The 21930-nt window shown below is 40.8% G+C and overlaps 1 protein-coding gene across 1 annotated transcript in view; it reads right to left on the bottom strand.

Moving 5' to 3' along the window:
- GRM3 (glutamate metabotropic receptor 3) overlaps positions 1-21930 on the bottom strand; it is a 340383-nt gene that overhangs the window by 13482 nt on the left and 304971 nt on the right. The gene's annotated exons all lie outside the window — the stretch shown is intronic.

The following is a 21930-nucleotide window of genomic DNA, read 5'->3' as shown; positions in this document are numbered from 1 at the left end:
TATTGGCACCACATTTGCTATGCCCCAATCCTGTGGGACATTCCCTGTCAGTATAGAGTCTGTAAATATCAGAAATAAGGGTCTGGCTATGACATTACTTAATTCTCTTAGGATATGGGTGTGTGTGCCATCTGGCACTGGCGATTTGTCTATTTTAATCTTTTTAAGTCGCTGTTGAACTTCTTCCTGGGTCAGACAGGACACTTTTAATGGGGAATTTACTTTTACATTCTGCATTTCCTCTGACAATTTATTTTCATTAGTGAATTCAGTGGAAAAAAAAAATATTTAATAGCTTTGCTTTCTCCTCGTCGCTCTCTGCAACTCTCCCCTCATTGCTCTGTAGAGGGCTGACACCTTCAGATTTAGAATTTTTACCATTTATTTTTCCTTTTACTCCAAATTTTTTGGTGTATGATAACTTTTTTATACTGAGGCATGAAAGTAATGATGGATCCCGATAATTAAGTACACTGTTTGGTCTTTTTAATGTATATTATGGCAGAGTTTTGTAAATTACTATTAAGTGATTATTAATTATGTAAATGTACCGACACCCTATAAATATGCACTAAGTCCATGTATGTATTGCTTGAGAATGGTCCCAGAAAGCGGACTGAAACGTTGCGTGGGTGAATAAAGGACTCCACTTATTTTTCACCTATGGAAGTGCTGCGGTTGTTTTTCTTTTATATATATATATATATATATATATATATATATATATGAAAAGCACTTCTATTGGACAAACAGCATATGAACAAAAGGATTGCTAGTGAAAAGTTGAGAAAATGGCCGATAGGAACCAGTCACATTGCTTGTTCTTTTTCCAGTTCCATTGGTTGACTGGTCTTTAGTGGTTACTTCAGTAAATGTGATTCTAGGAAAGCTTTTGGAAAGATCCATCATAACTCGAAGCTGTATCATCTGGCTGATTTCCTGCTCAATATTAAAATCACAGCTCATGAGGATGGGTGAATTGCATTGGATTTATTTGAAGCAGTTTGCATTATTCATGTTAAAACTCTTGAAAAGCTTTTTCACAGCAGGACAACTACTTCTTTAGGTTTATGGTTTATTATTTTGTGAGAGGTGTATTGCTGTCATGTTTTAATGAAGGTGGAATGCTTTAAAAAAGAGATACAGGAAACTACCATAAAATGAACTTCTGAGAGCGCTGAGTGGGCTGTCAGTCACACATAGAAAGGTGGTGAATGAGGAGGCTTTCTACATAAGTATAGTCTTTTAAAGCTTAATTGAGTGGATTGTCTGAAGTGTATAAGAGCACACCTGTCCTACGGAATATACCAGAAGCTCTTAAGCTCTTCAAATGGAAAAATTAGATATATAATAGGCTAAATAAACATATTCTAACCTACAATTAAAGAAGACAGTCAATAAATTATTATTCAGTTTATAATACATAATAAATGTATTGGGGCAGATTTATTAACCCCTTAATGATCAACCACTGACTTTTGTTGTCACTGTTTTTGAGGGAGCCCATCGCTTCTGGGAGCACTCCTGCTCTTCAAAGGAGCTGTAACTAACAGCTCTGGTTCTAGGAGCAGCCTTTTACACTACAGCCAGGAATGGTTGTAGCTCCAATCCCAATTTTACTGAATGTAAAATGGCGCCCAGATCAGGTTTATTTATAAGGTAGGGGGTATGGTCATGTGCTGTAACATCTCAATTGGCTGTCCTGTACCACCTGATGGATGTGTCATGGGTCAAAGTTTTTCACAATGTAAAATAATATGGTACCGGCGGACATCGCCATATGTTCGACTGTTTGGCGAACCGCGAACGAGCAAAGTTCGCCGTGAAACGACCGCCGGGCAAACCGCAAGACGATCTCTACCCAGGACTGTAAGAAATTCTGCTGTTAGGGCACACTGGTGTTGCCCTAAGCGAACCCTAGTCCATAGAGAAAAGAGTATGCTAATAGATTATATGTATAAAAAAAAATTATAAGACAGTAATTCCGTAATGGGATGTTAAAAAATTTAATAAAAAATTTTTTATAAAAAAAACTAGAACGTAATAATATATAACAGATTATTTACATAAAATACATTTTAGTGTGCATACAACATAAAAGCAGAAAACTACACTGCTTACTGACACTACAAAAATAACCTGAACAACTAATTTAACAGGTTATTCAGTGTGAAATATATACACTCTAAACAATAAAGTAAAAAAAAGCTATGTAAAAAATAACTTTTTCTATATATGCAATGCAAAGCAATTTTTATATGTTTCCTGAAACAACAAAAAGAAATGCAATTTCTCCCACATAAAACTAGGCCTTATATAGCCTTGTCAATGAAAGCATAAATATACCGTATTTTTCACTTTATAAGACACACTTTTTAGCAACAAAAAAATCGTGCCTGAGTCTTATAAACGACAGTTGGTTGTTACAATGGTCAGCAGATGACACAATAAGGGTAACAGGGTCTGACCAAAACTAATACTCCCCCATACTACACCCTAAGGCTGGTTTCACACGGGCGTTGCGGAAAAATGTGCGGGTGCGTTGCGGGAACACCCGCGATTTTTCCGCGCGAGTGCAAAACATTGTAATGCGTTTTGCACTCGCGTGAGAAAAATCGTGCGTGTTTGGTACCCAAACCCGAACTTCTTCACAGAAGTTCGGGCTTGGGATCGGTGTTCTGTAAATAGTATTATTTTCCCTTATAACATGGTTATAAGGGAAAATAATAGCATTCTGAATACAGAATGCATAGTAAAACAGCACTGGAGGGGTTAAAAATAAATAAAAAATCATTTAACTCACCTTAATCCATTTGCTCGTGTAGCCGGCATCTCCGTTTGTCTCTTTTACTGTATAGGACCTGTGGTGAGCATTAACTATAGTTCAAGGACCTGGGATGACGTCACTCTGGTCATCACATGGTACGTCACATGATCTTTTACCATGGTGAATCACCATGGTAAAAGATCATCTGACGTACCATGTGATGACCGGAGTGACGTCATCCCAGGTCCTTGAACTATAGTTAATGCTCACCACAGGTCCTATACAGTAAAAGAGAAACAGAGATGCCGGCTACGCGAGCAAATGGATTAAGGTGAGTTAAATGATTTTTAATTTATTTTTAACCCCTCCAGTGCTGTTTTACTATGCATTCTGTATTCAGAATGCTATTATTTTCCCTTATAACCATGTTATAAGGGAAAATAATAATGATCGGGGCTCCATCCCGATCGTCTCCTAGCAACCGTGCGTGAAAATCGCACCGCATCCGCACTTGCTTGCGGATGCTTGCGATTTTCACGCAACCCCATTCACTTCTATGGGGCCTGCGTTGCGTGAAAAACACAGAATATAGAACATGCTGCGATTTTCACGCAACGCATAAGTGATGCGTGAAAATCACCGCTCATCTGAACAGCCCCATAGAAATGAATGGGTCCGGATTCAGTGCGGGTGCAATGCGTTCACCTCCCGCATTGCACCCGCGCGGAAAACTCGCCCGTGTGAAAGGGGCCTAAAGTTACTGACTTTGACCTCTCCACTTCAGTAAACTACATTCCCTTCAAAGAGGACCTAATTTTCAGTCTTATAGTCCGGTGTGTCTTAGAACGCGAAAAATAGGGTAAATTGCAGCTACTTAAACATGGAGAAGCAAAATCTGAAAAAAGAATAGCTGGTCATTAAAGGGGTCGTCTCACTTCAGCAAGTGGCATGTATCATGTAGAGAAAGTCAATACACTTAATACACAGGCACTTACTAATGAATTGTTATTATCCGTTTTGCCTACTTTGCTGGCCAGACTAACGTATTTTCCGGCGTATAAGACGACCGGGCGTATAAGACGACCCCCAACTTTTCCATTTAAAATATAGGGTTTGGGCTATACTCGCTGTATAAGACTACCCCTGAATGCCCTCCCTGTCTTCAAGACGATCTTCTCCAGTCCAGGGAACTGACTGGGATCTGTGGATGGCACTGTTATGGGAGGGGGATCAGTGGATGACACTGCTATTGGGAGGGGGATCAGTGGTTGACACTGCTATGGGGGATCTATGGATGACACTATATAGCATCTTATGCTATATGTGTCATCCACAGATCCACCCCATGACAGTGTCATCCACAGATCCCCCTCCCCATAACAGTGCCATCCACAGATCCCCCCTAAACAGTGCCATCCACAGATCCCCCTCCCCATAACAGTGCCATCCACAGATCCCCCTCCAAACAGTGCCATCCACAGATCCCCCCTAAACAGTGCCATCCACAGATCCCCTCCATAACAGTGCCATCCACAGATCTCCCTCCCCATAACAGTGCCATCCACAGATCCCCCCCCTAAACAGTGCCATCCACAGATCCCCTCCATAACAGTGCCATCCACAGATCTCCCTCCCCATAACAGTGCCATCCACAGATCCCCCCCTAAACAGTGCCATCCACAGATCTCCCTCCCCATAACAGTGTCATCCACAGATCCCCCCCATGACAGTGCCATCCACAGATCCCCCTCCCCATAACAGTGTCATCCACAGATCCCCCCCATGACAGTGCCATCCACCGATCTCCCTCCCCATAACAGTGCCATCCACCGATCCCCCCCCCCGCCATGACAGTGCCATCCACAGATCCCCCTCCCCTTCATTAACTGTAATCTGTAACTTGAACTTTAAATGAGCGCTCATCTCTTTACTAGGGTACCTTACTCTCAGCTCTGGTAATAGGCAGTGCGGGCGGCGCTCTCTCACTGACGTCACGCGCCTGCGCCACCTAGTGGGAGGAGCAGGCACGTGACATCAGTGAGTGAGCGCCGCCCGCACTGCCTGTTAGCGGAGCTGAGAGTAAGGTACCCTAGTAAAGAGATGAGCGCTCATTTAAAGTTAAAGTTACAGATTACAGTTAATAAATGTACTCCTGTGAGCGGCGGGGCCCTGTATATTCTAACCCCCAGGCAAGCGTCCCCGTCACCATGGGAACGCCAGGGGGTTAGAATATACCATCGGATCTGAGTATACCCGGCGTATAAGACGACCCCCGACTTTTGAAAATAATTTTTTGTGTTAGAAAGTCGTCTTATACGCCGGAAAATACGGCAATTTTTCCATCACATTATACACTGTTAGTTTCTATGGTTATGAACACCCTGCACTCCAGCAGTGGTGGCCATAAATGCACACTATAGGAGAAAGAACCAGCCTCTCTGGTGGCCAAATCTACAGGGTGGGCCATTTATATGGATACACCTTAATAAAATGGGAATGGTTGGTGATATTAACTTCCTGTTTGTGGCACATTAGTATATGTGAGGGGGGAAACTTTTCAAGATGGGTGGTGACCATGGCGACCATTTTGAAGTCGGCCATTTTGAATCCAACATTTGTTTTTTCAATAGGAAGAGGGTCATGTGACATATCAAACTTATTGGGAATTTCACAAGAAAAACAATGGTTTTAACGTAACTTTATTCTTTCATAAGTTATTTACAAGTTTCTGACCACTTATAAAATGTGTTCAATGTGCTGCCCATTGTGTTGGATTGTCAATGCAACCCTCTTCTCCCACTCTTCACACACTGATAGCAACACTGCAGGATAAATTCTAGCACAGGCTTCCAGTATCAGTTTCAGGTGCTGCACATCTCGTATCTTCACAGCATAGACAAATTGCCTCCATATTCGAATGATTACATTTAGTGAAGTTATCGTCCGGCATCTGAGACGTCTATCAGCGTGAATTGCCTGCGCGTCGTCCGGTTACTTAGTGACGGATGACGCTCAGACACAACTTCCGTCAGCCTAGGTGATTGTGTGACGCGATCTTCCGGTGGAATGGAGCGCATGGGAATGGTGTATCCATATAAATGGCCCACCCTGTATAATATCAATCTACCATATGAATCTATGTCATAAAAGCCCATCATTTTATTGCATTTACCCTTAGAACAAATATCAGTGGTTGCTTAAAGTACAGAACCCCTTGGTTTTCTCTTTGTGTGCATTTTTTACCTGGCACATAATATTAATGCTACACCTTAAAAAAGCTTGGGATTAGAAAGACTGCAACTTCCAATTACATGTCTCAGTTTCTTACAAGATTCAGAAATGTCCCCTGGCTTGCAGCTTGATTGACTGTTTCTCTATAGTGTTCTTGGAAAGGCCATAAATGTGATGAGCAGAATGACTGGTGCATGCTTTGTCTTGATGATTTTATCTCACGTAAGTGAATGGCTGTGAGGCTCCTGCCAAAAACACTGCGGCATCCCCAGAGGTGAATAAATGTCAGTGTAATTGGTTTATTTATCTATAGCTTTACTTAAGAAGCTGAAGCCATAGTATTATATACGTGTGACATGCCTTGTCTCATCTAGGTGATGAGGCTCCTCTGGTTATCAGTCAGGTTTCAAGTGGGAAGAGATAAACTTGAATAGGTCCGTTACATGTAATGCCATCCGTATTGTAAATACAAATTCAGAATAAAAGTCAGATATTTTCAGATGGAGGTAATATAAGAGAGAAATGTTATACATAGGGCTTTCACAAACTTAAATTGATAACTAAAAGTATTTGCATTTAAAAATATAAAATTTCGTATTAAATATTACATAACATGTAAAGTCCAAGTAAAATGATCTGCAATGCTGAAAAAAAATCTGCATATGGTTATGTAATCCAATGTCAGCACAGCAGAGGATCTGCGAAAGATAGCTCTTGGTGGTTTCACACTTGTCTAATAAAATTCATATGCATTTGAGAAGAACTTATAATACACTGTATATTTAGTTTCATTGACTTAAAAAATTGCTCCTACTGTGCACTTAAAGGGCTGTCCCACAAAAATATTCTACATTTTTCAAATCAGCACTTGAATCTGAATACAGACATCCCCTGAGCTGTTATAGGAAGAGAACTGCAGCCTTAGGGTGATCTCTGGATCCATGTGAGGTACAGGGCTGGTTCTAGCTTTGTAAGAAAGAGATTGTTATGTACTATATGATTAGATTTTTTTACAACCCTTTTTCTACCAGCGCCATACATGTACAGCGCTGGAGCGATGTGCGAACATGGCACCCGGTCGCACGTGCAGCGGGCGTCATGGCCTGCAGCTAATTATCGTGACCGGCAATAATGATGATCGTGGTAATTAAAGGCTTTAGATGCCGTGATCAAGTGAGATCTAAATAAGCAAAAACCCGGAAGCGCTTCCTACCGATACCCTGTGCAGCCAATGGAGGCATCGGTAGTTGCGCTGACGAGGCTATTAGTGTTCATGCTGCAATTCTTATTCTGGCCACCAGATGGCAGGCCAGGATAAGAAATTAGCAATTTCCAATCCAAATTTTAATTAATCCTTGATAGTATATAATGAAATATCAAAAAACATAATTTATGGGCTCATATATGAGCTTCAAAATCATCACAAAAAAAAATACATATATAAAAAATTAGTTGAAAAAGTTTTTCACCCCCTTTTCCATATAATTAAAAATAAATACCTAAAAAACAATAAATATAAACATCATGGGTATCACCATGACCGAAAATGCCCATAAATTTAAAATATACATATATATTTTTTTCCAATATGGTGGAAAAAAGTAATGGAAAAAAGGGTCAAAATTTTTTCATTGCTTCTCTTACCCAAAAAATTTAATAAGATATATCAAAAAGTCATGCACACTCCAAAATGGTATCAATATAAACTACAGACTGTCCCTCAAAAAATGAGCCCCTAAACAGCTCAGTAGACATAAGTATAAAAAAGTTATGTGGGTCAGAATATGGCGGTGTAAAAAAAATACTTTTTTTAATCAAAGTTTACATTTATTTTTACACTATTTAGACATAAAAAATCTATACATATGGTGTATTGTTGTAATCGTACTGACCCATAGAATGAAGGGCATAGGTCAGTTTCGCCACAAACAGAACGCTGTGGGAAATTTTTTTACCACTTCCCACTACATTTAATGCCATAATTAATGGTGGCAGAAGAAAGTACAACTTGTCCCACAAGAAAATAAGCTCTCATACAGCTATGTAAACGGAAATATAAAAAAGTTATGGCTTAAGGAAAATAGGGAAGAAAAATGAAAACGCAAAAACAGAAAAACCTCTGGTAGTGAAAGGGTTAATAACCCCTCCAGGCAAAACCCATACACTTTGTTATACTTAGTACAAAGCCAGAGGGAGCTGTGCATGACATAAATTCAAAAATAACCGAAGATACAATTCCTGTGCTAAGCCCCACTTCATCAGTGCCTAAAAGAGGCTAAAACTATGTATCAGATTTGGTACGAGTTCTTCTTCAATTAAGTGAAATTAGAATGTTAGAATGTAAGTAGGGTTTCTAAAATCCTTGGTAATGCATTGAATGCATTATTACAAGCTGTTTAGACATGTCTGGATTTTTGATTCCTAGATGATCTTTGATATTTAATTTTGTTGTGATAGATATCACCATATCACCACAGTATATCACCATTAGGGTCCATTCACACGTCCGTATGTGTTTTGTGGATCCGCAAAACACGGACCCTGGTAATGTGAGTTCCGCATTTTGCGGCCCGCACATCGCCGGCACTCTCATAGAAAATGCCTTTTCTTGTCCGCAATTGCGGACAAGAATAGGACATGTTCTATTTTTTTGTGGACAGCACATTCCAGCCCCATTGAAAATAAATGGGTTTGCACCTGTTCCAAAAAAGATGCGGACCCATTTTGCGGACGTGAGATTGTTCGTATTATAATACTTAACCGCCTCCGGTCCTGGAGTCGGTCGATTCATTCCTCCTGGACGCATATACGCGTCCTCTCGCGAGACGCGAGATTTCCTGTGAACGCGCGCACACAGGCGCGCGCGTTCACAGGATCGGAAGGTAAGCGAGTGGATCTCCAGCCTGCCAGCGGCGATCGTTCGCTGGCAGGCTGGAGATGCGATTTTTTTAACCCCTAACAGGTATATTAGACGCTGTTTTGATAACAGCGTCTAATATACCTGCTACCTGGTCCTCTGGTGGTCCCTTTTGCTTGGATCGACCACCAGAGGACACAGGCAGCTCAGTAATAAGTAGCACCAAACACCACTACACTACACCCCCCCTGTCACTTATTAACCCCTTATTAACCCCTGATCACCCCATATAGACTCCCTGATCACCCCCCTGTCATTGATCACCCCCTTGTAAGGCTCCATTCAGAGGTCCGTATGTTTTTTACGGATCCACTGATACATGGATCGGATCCGCAAAACACATACGGACGTCTGAATGAAGCCTTACAGGGGGGTGATCAATGACGGGGGTGATCACCCCATATAGACTCCCTGGTCACCCCCCTGTCATTGATCACCCCCCTGTCATTGATCACCCCCCTGTAAGGCTCCATTTAGACGTCCGTATGTTTTTTACGAATCCACGGATACATGGATCGGATCCGCAAAACATATACGGACGTCTGAATGGAGCCTTACCGGGGGGTGATCAATGACAGGGGGGTGATCACCCCATATAGACTCCCTGATCACCCCCCGGTCATTGATCACCCCCCTGTCATTGATTACCCCCCGGTAAGGCTCCACTCAGACGTCCGTATATGTTTTGCGGATCCGATCCATGTATCCGTGGATCCGTAAAAAACATGAATGGAGCCTTACAGGGGGGTGATCAATGACAGGGGGGTGATCACCCCATATAGACTCCCTGATCACCCCCCTGTCATTGATCACCCCCCTGTCATTGATCACCCCCCTGTAAGGCTCCATTCAGACATTCTTTTGGCCCAAGTTAGCGGAAATGTATTATTATTATTTTTTCTTACAAAGTCTCATATTCCACTTACTTGTGTCAAAAAATAAAATCTCACATGAACTCACCATACCCCTCACAGAATCCAAATGCGTAAAATTTTTTAGACATTTATATTTCAGACTTCTCACGCTTTAGGGCCCCTAAAATGCCAGGGCAGTATAAATACCCTACATGTGACCCCATTTCGCAAAGTAGACACCCCAAGGTATTCGCTGAGGGGCATATTGAGTCCATGAAAGATTGAAGTTTTTGTCCCAAGTTAGCGGAAAAGGGAGACTTTGTGAAAAAAAAAATAAATAAATCAATTTCCGCTAACTTGTGATTTCCATCAACCAGAACACGGGGAGGGGGCAATGGCTATGGTTCCACCGGTTTCACATATTTCTTCAGTAAAGACCTGTGGAACACATCATGGATCCTCCAGATCTGCGGAAGATCCAGACGAAACGCCACTGGATTGACAACCGCAGATATTTTGTAAGGTCCAATAAATCTTGGACCCAGTTTCCAAGATGGCACTCTCAGTTTAATATTTTTAGTAGATAACCACACCAGATCACCCACACACAGGTCCGGACCAGTCATACGTCTCTTGTCAGCCATTTGCTTATACCTCTCACCCATCTTCTCCAAATTCACTTGGATCCTCCGCCAGATAGAAGACAAGGCAGAAGAAAATCTCTCCTCCTCTGGCATCCCAGCGGAACTAGTCCCAGAAAAGGTACCAAACTGAGGATGAAAACCGTATGCGCCAAAAAATGGCGACTTACCCGTGGACTCCTGCCTACGGTTATTCAAAGCAAACTCTGCTAGGGATAAGAATGAGGACCAGTCCTCCTGATTCTCAGCTACAAAGCACCTCAAGTAGGTCTCCAGGTTTTGATTAGTACACTCTGTCTGCCCATTCGACTGCGGATGAAAAGCTGAAGAGAGCGAAAGTTGAATGCCAAGCCGAGAGCAGAACGCCCTCCAGAACCTGGAAACAAACTGCGTGCCCCTATCAGAAACCACATCCGAGGGAATGCCATGTAATTTCACGATGTTATCAACAAAAACCTGAGCAAGAGTCTTGGCATTGGGCAAACTAGCTAACGATACAAAGTGAGCCATTTTAGTAAAACGGTCAACAACCACCAGAATCACAGTTTTCCCGGAGGAACTCGGCAGATCCGTAATAAAGTCCATAGACAAGTGCGTCCACGGACGAGATGGAATAGGCAAAGGAAGAAGTGAACCAGAAGGTCGAGTGTGAGCAACCTTTGACCGTGCACAAGTCTCACAAGCTGCTACGTAATCCTCAACACTCTTACGTAACCCGGGCCACCAAAACCTCCGAGAAATAAGATCAAAGGTGGACTTGCCACCAGGATGTCCAGCAAGGACAGTATTGTGATGTTCCTTGAATACCTTGTATCGCAGTCCATCAGGAACAAACAACCTCCCTGGGGGACAAGAATCAGGGGCCCCCTCCTGGACTCCCAACACCTCCATCTCCAATTCGGGGTACAGAGCGGAGACCATCACCCCATCAGCCAAAATCGGAGCAGGATCCTCTGAATCACCTCCCCCAGGAAAACTACGAGACAATGCATCTGCCTTGACGTTTTTAACCCCCGGGCGAAAAGTAACCACAAAATTGAACCTAGTAAAGAACAGAGACCATCTAGCCTGTCTAGGATTCAGACGCTTGGCAGATTGCAGGTAAGCCAAATTCTTATGATCAGTATATACCGTAACGGGATGAGACGCCCCCTCCAACCAGTGACGCCATTCCTCAAAGGCCAATTTGATGGCCAGCAATTCCCTATCTCCTACATCAGAATTCCTCTCGGCGACCGAGAGCTTCTTGGAAAAAAAAACCACACGGAACCCATTTGCCAGGAGATGAACCCTGCGACAACACTGCTCCAACCCCCACCTCTGACGCATCCACCTCCACCACAAATGGCTGAGACACATCGGGCTGCATCAGAATGGGAGCAGACGCAAAACACTCCTTAATAGCCGAAAAGGCCTGCAATGCCTCCTCCGACCAGACAGAGAGGTCGACGCCCTTCTTAGTCATATCGGTCAGAGGTTTTACAATGGTAGAATAGTTCAAGATAAATTTTCTATAATAATTGGTAAACCCCAAAAACCGCATCAAAGCTTTCTGATTCTCTGGTTGGTCCCATTCCAGAACCGCCCGGACCTTTTCGGGGTCCATACGAAAACCAGAGTCAGAAAGCAGATATCCCAGAAACGGAAGCTCCTGCACAGAAAACACACATTTCTCCAATTTGGCATATAATTTATTATCCCGAAGGATCGACAAAACCTGTCTCACGTGATCCTATGGGTCTTCAGATCAGGGGAGTAAATTAGAATGTCATCCAAGTAAATTACCACGAACCTTCCCACAAAATGATGGAAAATGTCATTGACAAATCGCTGAAACACTGCTGGCGCGTTAGTTAACCCAAAAAAGGCATCACCAGATTCTCGAAATGACCCTCGTGCGTGTTGAAGGCCGTTTTCCCCTCATCCCCTTCCTTGATTCTGATCAGAATGTAGGCCCCTCTTAAATCTAACTTGGAGAACACCTTGGCGCCAACAATCTGATCAAAAAGGTCAGAGATCAAAGGAAGGTGATACGGATCCCGGACCGTAATACGGTTCAATTCCCGGAAATCCAAACAAGGTCTAAGCGATCCATCCTTTTTCTTTACAGAGAATAAACCAACTGCAACCGGAGACTTAGATTGTCTAATATGACCTTTTGCCAAACTCTCGGCAATATACTTCCGCATGACCTCTCTTTCAGGTTGAGAAAGATTGTACAGCCGAGACTTTGGCAACTTAGCCCCCGGGATGAGATTAACTGAACAATCATAGTCACGATGAGGAGGCAATTCCTGAGCCCCACCCTCCGAAAAGACATCCGCAAAATCTTAGAGATACTGAGGTAAAACCGTAGTAGACACACCAGAGATAGATGTGCCAAGACAATTGTCCGAACAAAATTCACTCCAACCAGTGATCTGTCTTGCCTGCCAATCCATAATTGGGTAATGTTTTGTCAACCACGGTAACCCTAAGACTATAGGAGCGGGCAAGTCCTTCATGATAAAACAAGACATGATCTCAACATGTGAATCACCCACCCTTAACTGAATACCATGAGCAATATAAGTGAGATTCCTTTGAGAAAGAGGGGAAGAGTCAATTGCGAAAACCGGAATCTCTCTTTCTAAAGTGCAAGTACTTAGGCCCAGATTTTGAAGAAAAAGAAAATCAATAAGGTTTACCCCAGCACCACAGTCAAGGAATACTTCTACATTCAATTTTCTTAAGTCTAGCGCCACCATAGCTGGAAGGAGAAATGAGTATTACAGGGAGCTTGCATACCTGCTTGCTCCGCCCCCCATTCACACTACCAAGAGTCAGGGATGTTTTTTTTTTCTTTTTGTGTAAACCTCTTTGTGATTCTTTATCATCAACATGCGGTTTAACTAAAGGACAAGCAAAAAATAAAATGACCACTTTCTCCACAGTAATAACATAGCTTATGCAACCTCCTAAAGTTCCTATTACCAGAACGGAAAGACACCTGACCCAGCTGCATGGGTTCCTCCCCTACCCCAGAGTTACATGTCATATCACCCTGGGGAACAGGTGAGACGAAACCACTCACAGAAGTGATCCCTCGTGCGGAGGGAACCTTACACCTCTCTCTAATACATCTATCTAACCGTACTGCCAAAGACATGGCATTCTCCAATGTATCCGGGTACTCATGAAAAGCAAGGGCATCTTTTAATCTCTCAGACAACCCCTGACAAAACTGACTACGTAGCGCGGGGTCATTCCACTCTGACTCAGTAGCCCATCTCCTAAATTTAACACAGTAAGCCTCTGCAGTATGTTCACCTTGTAATAAATTACGCAATTTAGATTCCGCCATCGAGACCCGATCTGGGTCATCATAAATTAATCCCAAGGCTTTAAACAATTCTTTCACCGACCCGAGGGCCAGAGAACCGGACGGCAGAGAAAAGGCCTAGGATTGCGCATCCCCTTTAAGCAGGGATATGATTATCCCTACCCTCTGACTCTTATCACCAGATGAAGATGGACGCAGCCGAAAATACAACTTGCATGACTCTCTAAAGCGGATAAAGTCATCCACACCCCCTGCAAATCTATCAGGAAGAGCGACTCTAGGCTCCCCAAAAATTTGACTTCCTCCTATTGCACCTGATGCCAGAGCATTCTGGCACCGTGTGACCGAATTACGCAGATCAGCAACCTCTAGGGATAATCCCTGCATGCGATCAACTAGCGCATCCATTGACTCCATCTCAAAGCAGCTGAGAAATGGCAGTCTAAGTATTGGCGGGTTATAATGTCACGCTGGGTAGGATACAAGATATAATAGAAACACAGAAAAACATGAAACAAGTGTCTAGGCCAGAAGCTGTGGATAAAGGTCACCTGGTTGCAAATCCCTACCAACTCTCCCTGGACTTCTGTGCCCACGTTCAGACCCTGAAGGTGGGAATAAACGTGCCCCCGTGCCTAAGACTGAAGAAACCCTAAAATCCCTAAGATAGTGGAAAAGGGCAAAAGAGACAGCCTGCTTTCTCAAGCAAGGAGGGAGCAGGTGTCTCCCTAACAGAGAGAAACAAAACCAACTTATCTGTAGCTTAGCAGAAACAGCAATTCCTTCCTTCCTTCCTTCCTTCCTTCCTTCCTTCCACAGAGCAAGATAGAAGCTATAACCCGCACAGTACACTGGGAAAGGGAGTAATTTAAACTCATACAAACGACCCCACCCAGTGCACCTGGAAGGCGGTGGATACAGCTCAAATCCAAACCCAAAACAAACTACACATGTGCTGCTAGCCTGGCAGACCTCCGCACATAACCTGAGCAGGGCATGACAAAAACTGTATGGCGTTGTAAAGGTACAAAGAAAAAAACACTGCCGCCAACATTGAAACATGGTGGCGGCAGTGTCCTTATGTGCGGCTGTGCTGTTGGTGTCAGGGAGTTGCATTTCATTGATGGTGTCATAAATTCACAGATGTACTGCTCTATATTAAAAGAGAAGATGCTACCTTTGCTCAGTGCCTTTGGTTGTCATGCACTTTTCCAACATGACAATGATCCAAAACACACATCTAAGGCCACTGTTGCATTTCTGAAGAAGAACAGGGTGAAGATGATTCAGTGGCCAAATATGTCTCTCAATCTGAACCCAATCCAACACCTATGGGAAATTCTGAAGAGGCAAGTTGAGCATCACTCTCCATCCAGCATCTATGGGTTAAACACATGTGTTCAGCCTTGTCATTATTTGGGAAATTGTTCTTGTGTTCAGTGAGATATTGATTAACATATTACCTTTTAAAGGGGATGTTGGGGCACTGTATTTATGTATAAATATGATTTCTGTAAAATATACTGTGCTAAAACTGCCTATTGTGATCTATAATGCCTGCCTCTTATGGCTAATTATATGAAGAGTACTTTATCTTTCATCATTTTAAAACCCCTAGAGCAAGAGGGCATCAAGCAGTTGTCAACAATATCTTCGATAAAGACCCCATTGCAGTATGTAAGGAAGCTTCAAACTTATCTTAAGTTCTGCTTTTATTAAAATCTCATGTCCCTATGAGTCTGATTTCTGGTATCCTAGCAACACGGAAATGTGCAGTTTAGGAGCCCTTTAGAGCAGTTATTTTTTATGTTTTTACTTTCCACTCGTTTTAAAAGAAGAATAGAATATGGTAGACTGGTGCACTCCAGGTCTTTGAGATCACTTTGAATGGTTCATCTAAATTTTGGGCTAACCTCATGATTGCTTTCAACAAATATAAAATGTGATAAAATAGTGTAATATAATATTAATGCAGTGGTGCTTCAACTCAGGGTAGGATAACGTAACTGCACTGTACATTATGCAGTTATCGATGATCATTAATATCATTATTAATATTAATCTTCATTTCTGAATTAACTTCATAAGAATTGTTCCTAGCAACAAATGATTGGCTCTGAATCACTTTTAAATGATGGGGTCTGCAACTTTTCCCCACCATGGCAGGTCTTAAAAAGTGGGCGTGGTGTTGGCAGGGACAGGCCTGGAGGCTCATCTCATTTACTGTTTTAGGCATAGAAAATGGTCTAAATCAGGGATGCCCAACCTGTGGCCCTCCAGCTGTTGCAAAACAACAACTCCTAGAATGCCTGAACAGCCTACAGCTATCGGTCTACAGAAGGGATTGTGGGAATTATAGTTTTGTAACAGAAGCAGGGCCACTGGTTGGACAACCCTGGTCTAAATGTAAGCCAGCGCCTCTTCATAACTTCAGCGGATCCAACGCCGGTCTTAATAAATGTGCCCCTATGTCTTTTGCTGGACCTTTAGGGCCCATTAGAATGCCCTAAATGCATGGTGGATTTTGTTGCAGAAATTTATGCAACTGAAAATCAGTTCTATTCTTTTGAAATGGGCTTGCAGAAATCCAGGTGTTTGCCAACCAAAGCAACCCCCTTCAGATAAATGGAACTGGTTTCTGCAATAACATCAGCCATGTGTAAAGCCAACCTTACTATGTTTAAACCAGAAGAGGATTCATTGATGATCAGAGATCTGCAACTTATAGATCCTGGTTCCCAATACAAAATCTGTAACAAAGCTTCCATCTAACATATTACAATACTAGTGTTTTCTCATATAGCAAGGGACTTTTGGGCCACACTAAACACTAGGACACAAGGGGAACCTCTGTACTCCCTAAATCTGTGCTTCTGCTGGTAAGCTGAATCTGCTGTAGACTTTGGAAATATTATACAGCCTTCTATTTTTGAAAGATTTTACCTTTGATGGACATAAGGTATTATTGTGTTGTAAGTGCATTTTAACCCCTTAGGGACGCATGACGTACCAGTACGGCATGTTTCCTGAGTCCTTAAGGACCCATGATACCGGTACATCATGGGTTTAAACCTTGATTGCGGCACGGCGGGGGTTAATTGTGACAGGATGCCCGCAGAAGTCATGTGACCCCCCCCCTCCGTATCGGCGATCGCCGCAAACCGCAGGTCAATTTGCGGCTTTTACCTGCGGTTGCGCCAGTGGTCGGCGGTGCCATCGGGTCCCCATGCGGCTGTGGGGGGGACCCGATGGCATGGAAGGCAGCGCGATGTCTAAGGAAGGCATCATGCTGCCTTCCGGTGAAGAGCCTGTGAGATCCAGCCCCCTGGATCTCACAGGCCCCGGAAGAAGTATGAGTAATACACACAGTATTACTCATACAGCCAATGCATTCCAATACAGAAGTATTGGAATGCATTGTAAAGGACCCCCCAAAGTTCAACTCCCAAAGTGGGACAAAAAAGAAAGTGAAAAAAAAAGTTGAAAAAAAAGTTTCCCCCCCTCAAATTTTCCACAAATAAAGTAAAAAAAAATTGGTAAAAAATAGGGGAAAAAAAAGTATACATATTAGGTAAAAAATGAGCCCCTACCTTAGACAATCGCCCAAAAAACAAACAAACTATGGCTCAGAATATGGAGACACTAAAACATCATTTTTTTGTTTGAAAAAAGCTGTTATAGTGTAAAACTTACATAAATAAAAAAAAGTATACATATTAGGTATCGCCGCGTCCGTATCGACCGGCTCTAAAAAATATCACATGACCTAAACCCTCAGATGAACATCGTAAAAAATTTAAAATAAAAACTGTGCTAAATAAACCATTTTTTGTCACTTTACATCACAAAAAGTGTAATAGCAAGCGATCAAAAAATCACATGCACCCCAAAATAGTGCCAATAAAACCATCATCTCATTCCGCAAAAATCATACCCTACCCAAGGTAATCGCCCAAAAACTGAAAAAATTGTGGCTCTCAGACTATGGAAACACTAAAACATGATTTTTTTTGCTTCAAAAATGAAATCATTGTGTAAAACTTACATAAATAAAAAAAAAGTATACATATTAGGTATCGCCGCATCCGTGACAACCTGGTCTATAAAAATATCACATGATCTAACCTGTCAGATGAATGTTGTAAATAGCAAAAACTAAAAACTGTGCCAAAACAGCTATTTCTTGTTATCTTGCCTCACAAAAAGTGTAATATAGAGCAACCAAAAATCATATGTACTCTAAACTAGTACCAACAATACTGCCACCCTATCCCGTAGTTTCTAAAATGGGGCCACTTTTTTGGAGTTTCTACTCTAGGGGTGCATCAGGGGGGCTTCAAATGGGACATGGTATAAAAAAAAACAGTCCAGCAAAATATGGCTTCCAAAAACCGTATGGCATTCCTTTCCATCTGCGCCCTGTCGTGTGCCCGTACAGCTGTTTATGACCACATATGGGGTGTTTCTGTAAACTACAGAATCAGGGCCATAAATATTGAGTTTTGTTTGGCTGTTAACCCTTGCTTTGTTACTGGGAAAAATTTATTAAAATTAAAAATTTGCCCAAAAATTTAAATTCTGAAATTTCATCTCTATTTTCCATTAATTCTTGTGGAACACCTAAAGGGTTAGTGACGTTTGTAAAATCAGTTTTGAATACCTTGAGGGGTGTAGTTTCTTAGATGGGGTCACTTTTATGGAGTTTCTACTCTAGGGGTGCATCAGGGGGCTTCAAATGGGACATGGGTGTCAAATAAAAACCAGTCCAGCAAAACCTGCCTTCCAAAAACCGTATGGCATTCCTTTCCTTCTGCGCCCTGCTGTGTGCCCGTACAGCAGTTTACGACCACATATGGGGTGTTTCTGTAAACTACAGAATCAGGGTTATAAATATTGAGTTTGGTTTGGCTGTTAACCCTTGCTTTGTAACTGGAAAAAGATTATTAAAATGGAAAATCTGCCAAAAAAGTGAAATTTTGAAATTGTATCTCTATTTTCCATTAATTCTTGTGGAACACCTAAAGGGTTAACGACGTTTTACAATTTTTTGGTAAATTTGGTATTTTTTTAGAAATAAAAATGAATTTTTTTTACTTCATTTTACCAGTGTCATGAAGTACAATATGTGACGAAAAAACAATCTCAGAATGGCCTGGATAAGTCAAAGCGTTTTAAAGTTATCAGCACTTAAAGGGACTCTGGTCAGATTTTCAAAAAATGGCCTGGTCCTAAGGTGTAAAAAGGCTGTGTCCTTAAGGGGTTAAAGTGACACTGATCAGATTTGCAAAAAATGGCCAAGTCCTTAAGGTGAAATAGGCCTGAGTCCTTAAGGGGTTAAAGAAATAATTGGTTATGTCCCCTTTAATTCTCTTCCCTTTAATATTCTTTATAATGATATTCCTTGTAATGTAGTGGGTTAGGGCTAGTTAGATAATATACCCATCCCCAATTGTGCTGATAAGGTCACATTCCTTAATGTGTTTTGTACACGGGACATCCTTTGGAAAAAGGGTATAAACGTTGTCATTTATAGGCATTTAATTAGCACTCCATTGAAGAAATGATCCAGGTAGGATGAACACTATTTCATGGCAGCTGGAGTCCAACCCCATATTGTATGTGTAGGCCAGTGATGATTATTTACTTTTTACTACTCTGTATGTGATTTGCCCCTTATATTTATTCACACTAAGTAAATATATTTATTCACTTAGCCTGTGTAAGATTATTCATTTTCAAATCATCAAATTCACGTTAAAACATTTATGGAGAACCATTTTGTATTTTGCCTTCTCTTGACTTGAATCCTGACCCCAGAAAGTACTACGTACACCTTCCACAATTATTGTTTTTATAGTATCTAATGTAACTTTTTTGTGCCTTATGAGTTCTGCTTCCTCTTTGAAAGCATATGATTGACTAAGTCAGCAAATGAATAGGTTTGAGTCTCACCATCTTGCTCTGCTGGGTGAGTATATAAGAAGTGAGAGAAATATATAAATTTCATCCCTTCTATAAACCTCTGCAACAATGTATTACCCTGTACTGCATTGTCATCATTATAGAGTATGCTGTTTATTCAGCACAAAGGCAGGGGTCCTGGTTGCATAGACTATGCTTTGGTAACTTGCAGATCGCTAACTATTTTGTGCTCAGTGATTCACAGGATGGACTGCAAGACTCATTTAGTTCAAAACCAGTTGAAAATCTACAAAGCAATGTGGGAAACTTCAGAATAGACTGCTTAAAATTCCATCCATTTAATTACATAACTCTAAACACTTTGGTCTTACTTGAGAACATTCTGTTTAATTTATAATTTATACTCACAAGAGACTTAATATTGAGAGACTTTACATCCATGCTAATTTGAATGTATTTATATTTTTTTTATTTTTGGGTAATACCATGAAAAATATAAATATTTTGTATTCATATGTGTAGTAAAATAATATTTTGTAATAAGAAATTTGAAATACTCCATTGTTTTTATAACGGTATTGCTATAACATTACTACAAATTTCTATAAAACTGATTATTATAACATTAAATTTATAATTATTATAATGTAAATATAAAGTTCAAACTTTTAACTCTGATCTTGGAATCCTCTTCTGACTCTTAACCCCTTCAGGACCCTGCCATTTTTTACCTTAAGGACCAGGCCGTTTTTTGTGTCACTTTATGTCGTAATAACTTTGGAACGCTTTTACTTATCCAAGCCATTTTGAGATTGTTTACTTGTGACACATTGTACTTCATGATAGTGGTAAATTAAAGTCAATATTTTTAATTTTTATTAAAAAAAAATACTAAAGTTACAAGAAAATTGGAACAATTTGCAACTTTCCAAATTTCAATTTCTGTGCTTTTAAAACAGATAGTAATACCTCATATAATAGTTATTGCTTTACATTTCCCATATGTCTACTTTATGTTTGGATCATTTTGTGAATGCCATTTTATTTTTTGGGGACATTAGAAGGCTTATAAGTTTAGAAGCAAATCTTTTAAAACCAACTTTTTAAGGACCAGTTCAGGTCTGAAGTCACTTTGTGAGGCTTACATAATAGAAACCACCCAAAAATGACCCCATTTTAAAAACTACACCCCTGAAGGTATTCAAAACAGATTTTACAAACTTTGTTAACCCTTTAGGTGTTCCACAAGAATTAAAGGAAAATGTTGATGAAATTTCTGAATTTAACTTTTTCGCAGATTTTCAATTTTAATCCATTTATTTCCAGTAGTAAAGCAAGGTTTAACAGCCAAACAAAACTCAATATTTATTACCATGATCCTGTAGTTTATAGAAGCACCCCATTTGATCATAAACTGTTGTATGGCCACACTGCAGGGCGCAGAAGGAAAGGAATGCCATATGGTTTTTGGAGGGCAGATTTCACTGGGATAATTTTCAGTTGCCATGACAAATTTGAAGATCACGTGATGCACCCCTAGAGTAGAAATACTAAAATATGGTATATACGATTTTTGGTTGCTCTATATTACACTTTTTGTGAGGCAAGGTAACAAAAAAATAGCTGTTTTGGCACTGTTTTTATTTTTGGTTATTTACAACGTTCATCTTACAGGCTAGATCATGTGCTATTTTTATAGAGCAGGTTGTTATGGATGCAACAATACCAAATATGACAACTTTTTTTGATTGTTTCAGTTTTACATAATAAAGCATTTTTGAAAAAAAATGCTTTTTTAGTGTCTCCATATTCTGAAAGCCATATTTATATTTTTTTTTTTGGGCGACTGTCTTATGTAGGGGCTAATTTTTTTCAAGATGAGATGACGGTTTGATTTGTACTATTTTAGGGTGCATATGACTTTTTGAACACTTTATATTACCCTTTTTGTGATGTAAGGTGACAAAAAATGGCTTTTTTTACAGTGTTCACCTGAGGGGTTAGGTCATGTGATATTTTTATAGAGCAGGGTGTTACGGATGTGGAAATACCTAATATGTATACTTTTTTTTATTTATTTAAGTTTTACACAATAATATCATTTTTGACAACAAAAAAAATCATGTTTTAGTGTCTCCATAGTCTGTGAGCCATAGTTTTTTTATTTTTTGGGCGATTGTCTTAGGTAGGGTATTATTTTTGCGGGATGAGATGACAGTTTGATTGGCACTATTTTGGGGTGCATATGACTTTTTGATCGCTTGCTATTACACTTT

This window comes from Bufo bufo, chromosome 1, assembly GCF_905171765.1.
Source record: "Bufo bufo chromosome 1, aBufBuf1.1, whole genome shotgun sequence".
Taxonomy (NCBI): Eukaryota; Metazoa; Chordata; class Amphibia; order Anura; family Bufonidae; genus Bufo; species Bufo bufo.
This window is presented reverse-complemented; position numbering and strand designations above follow the sequence as displayed.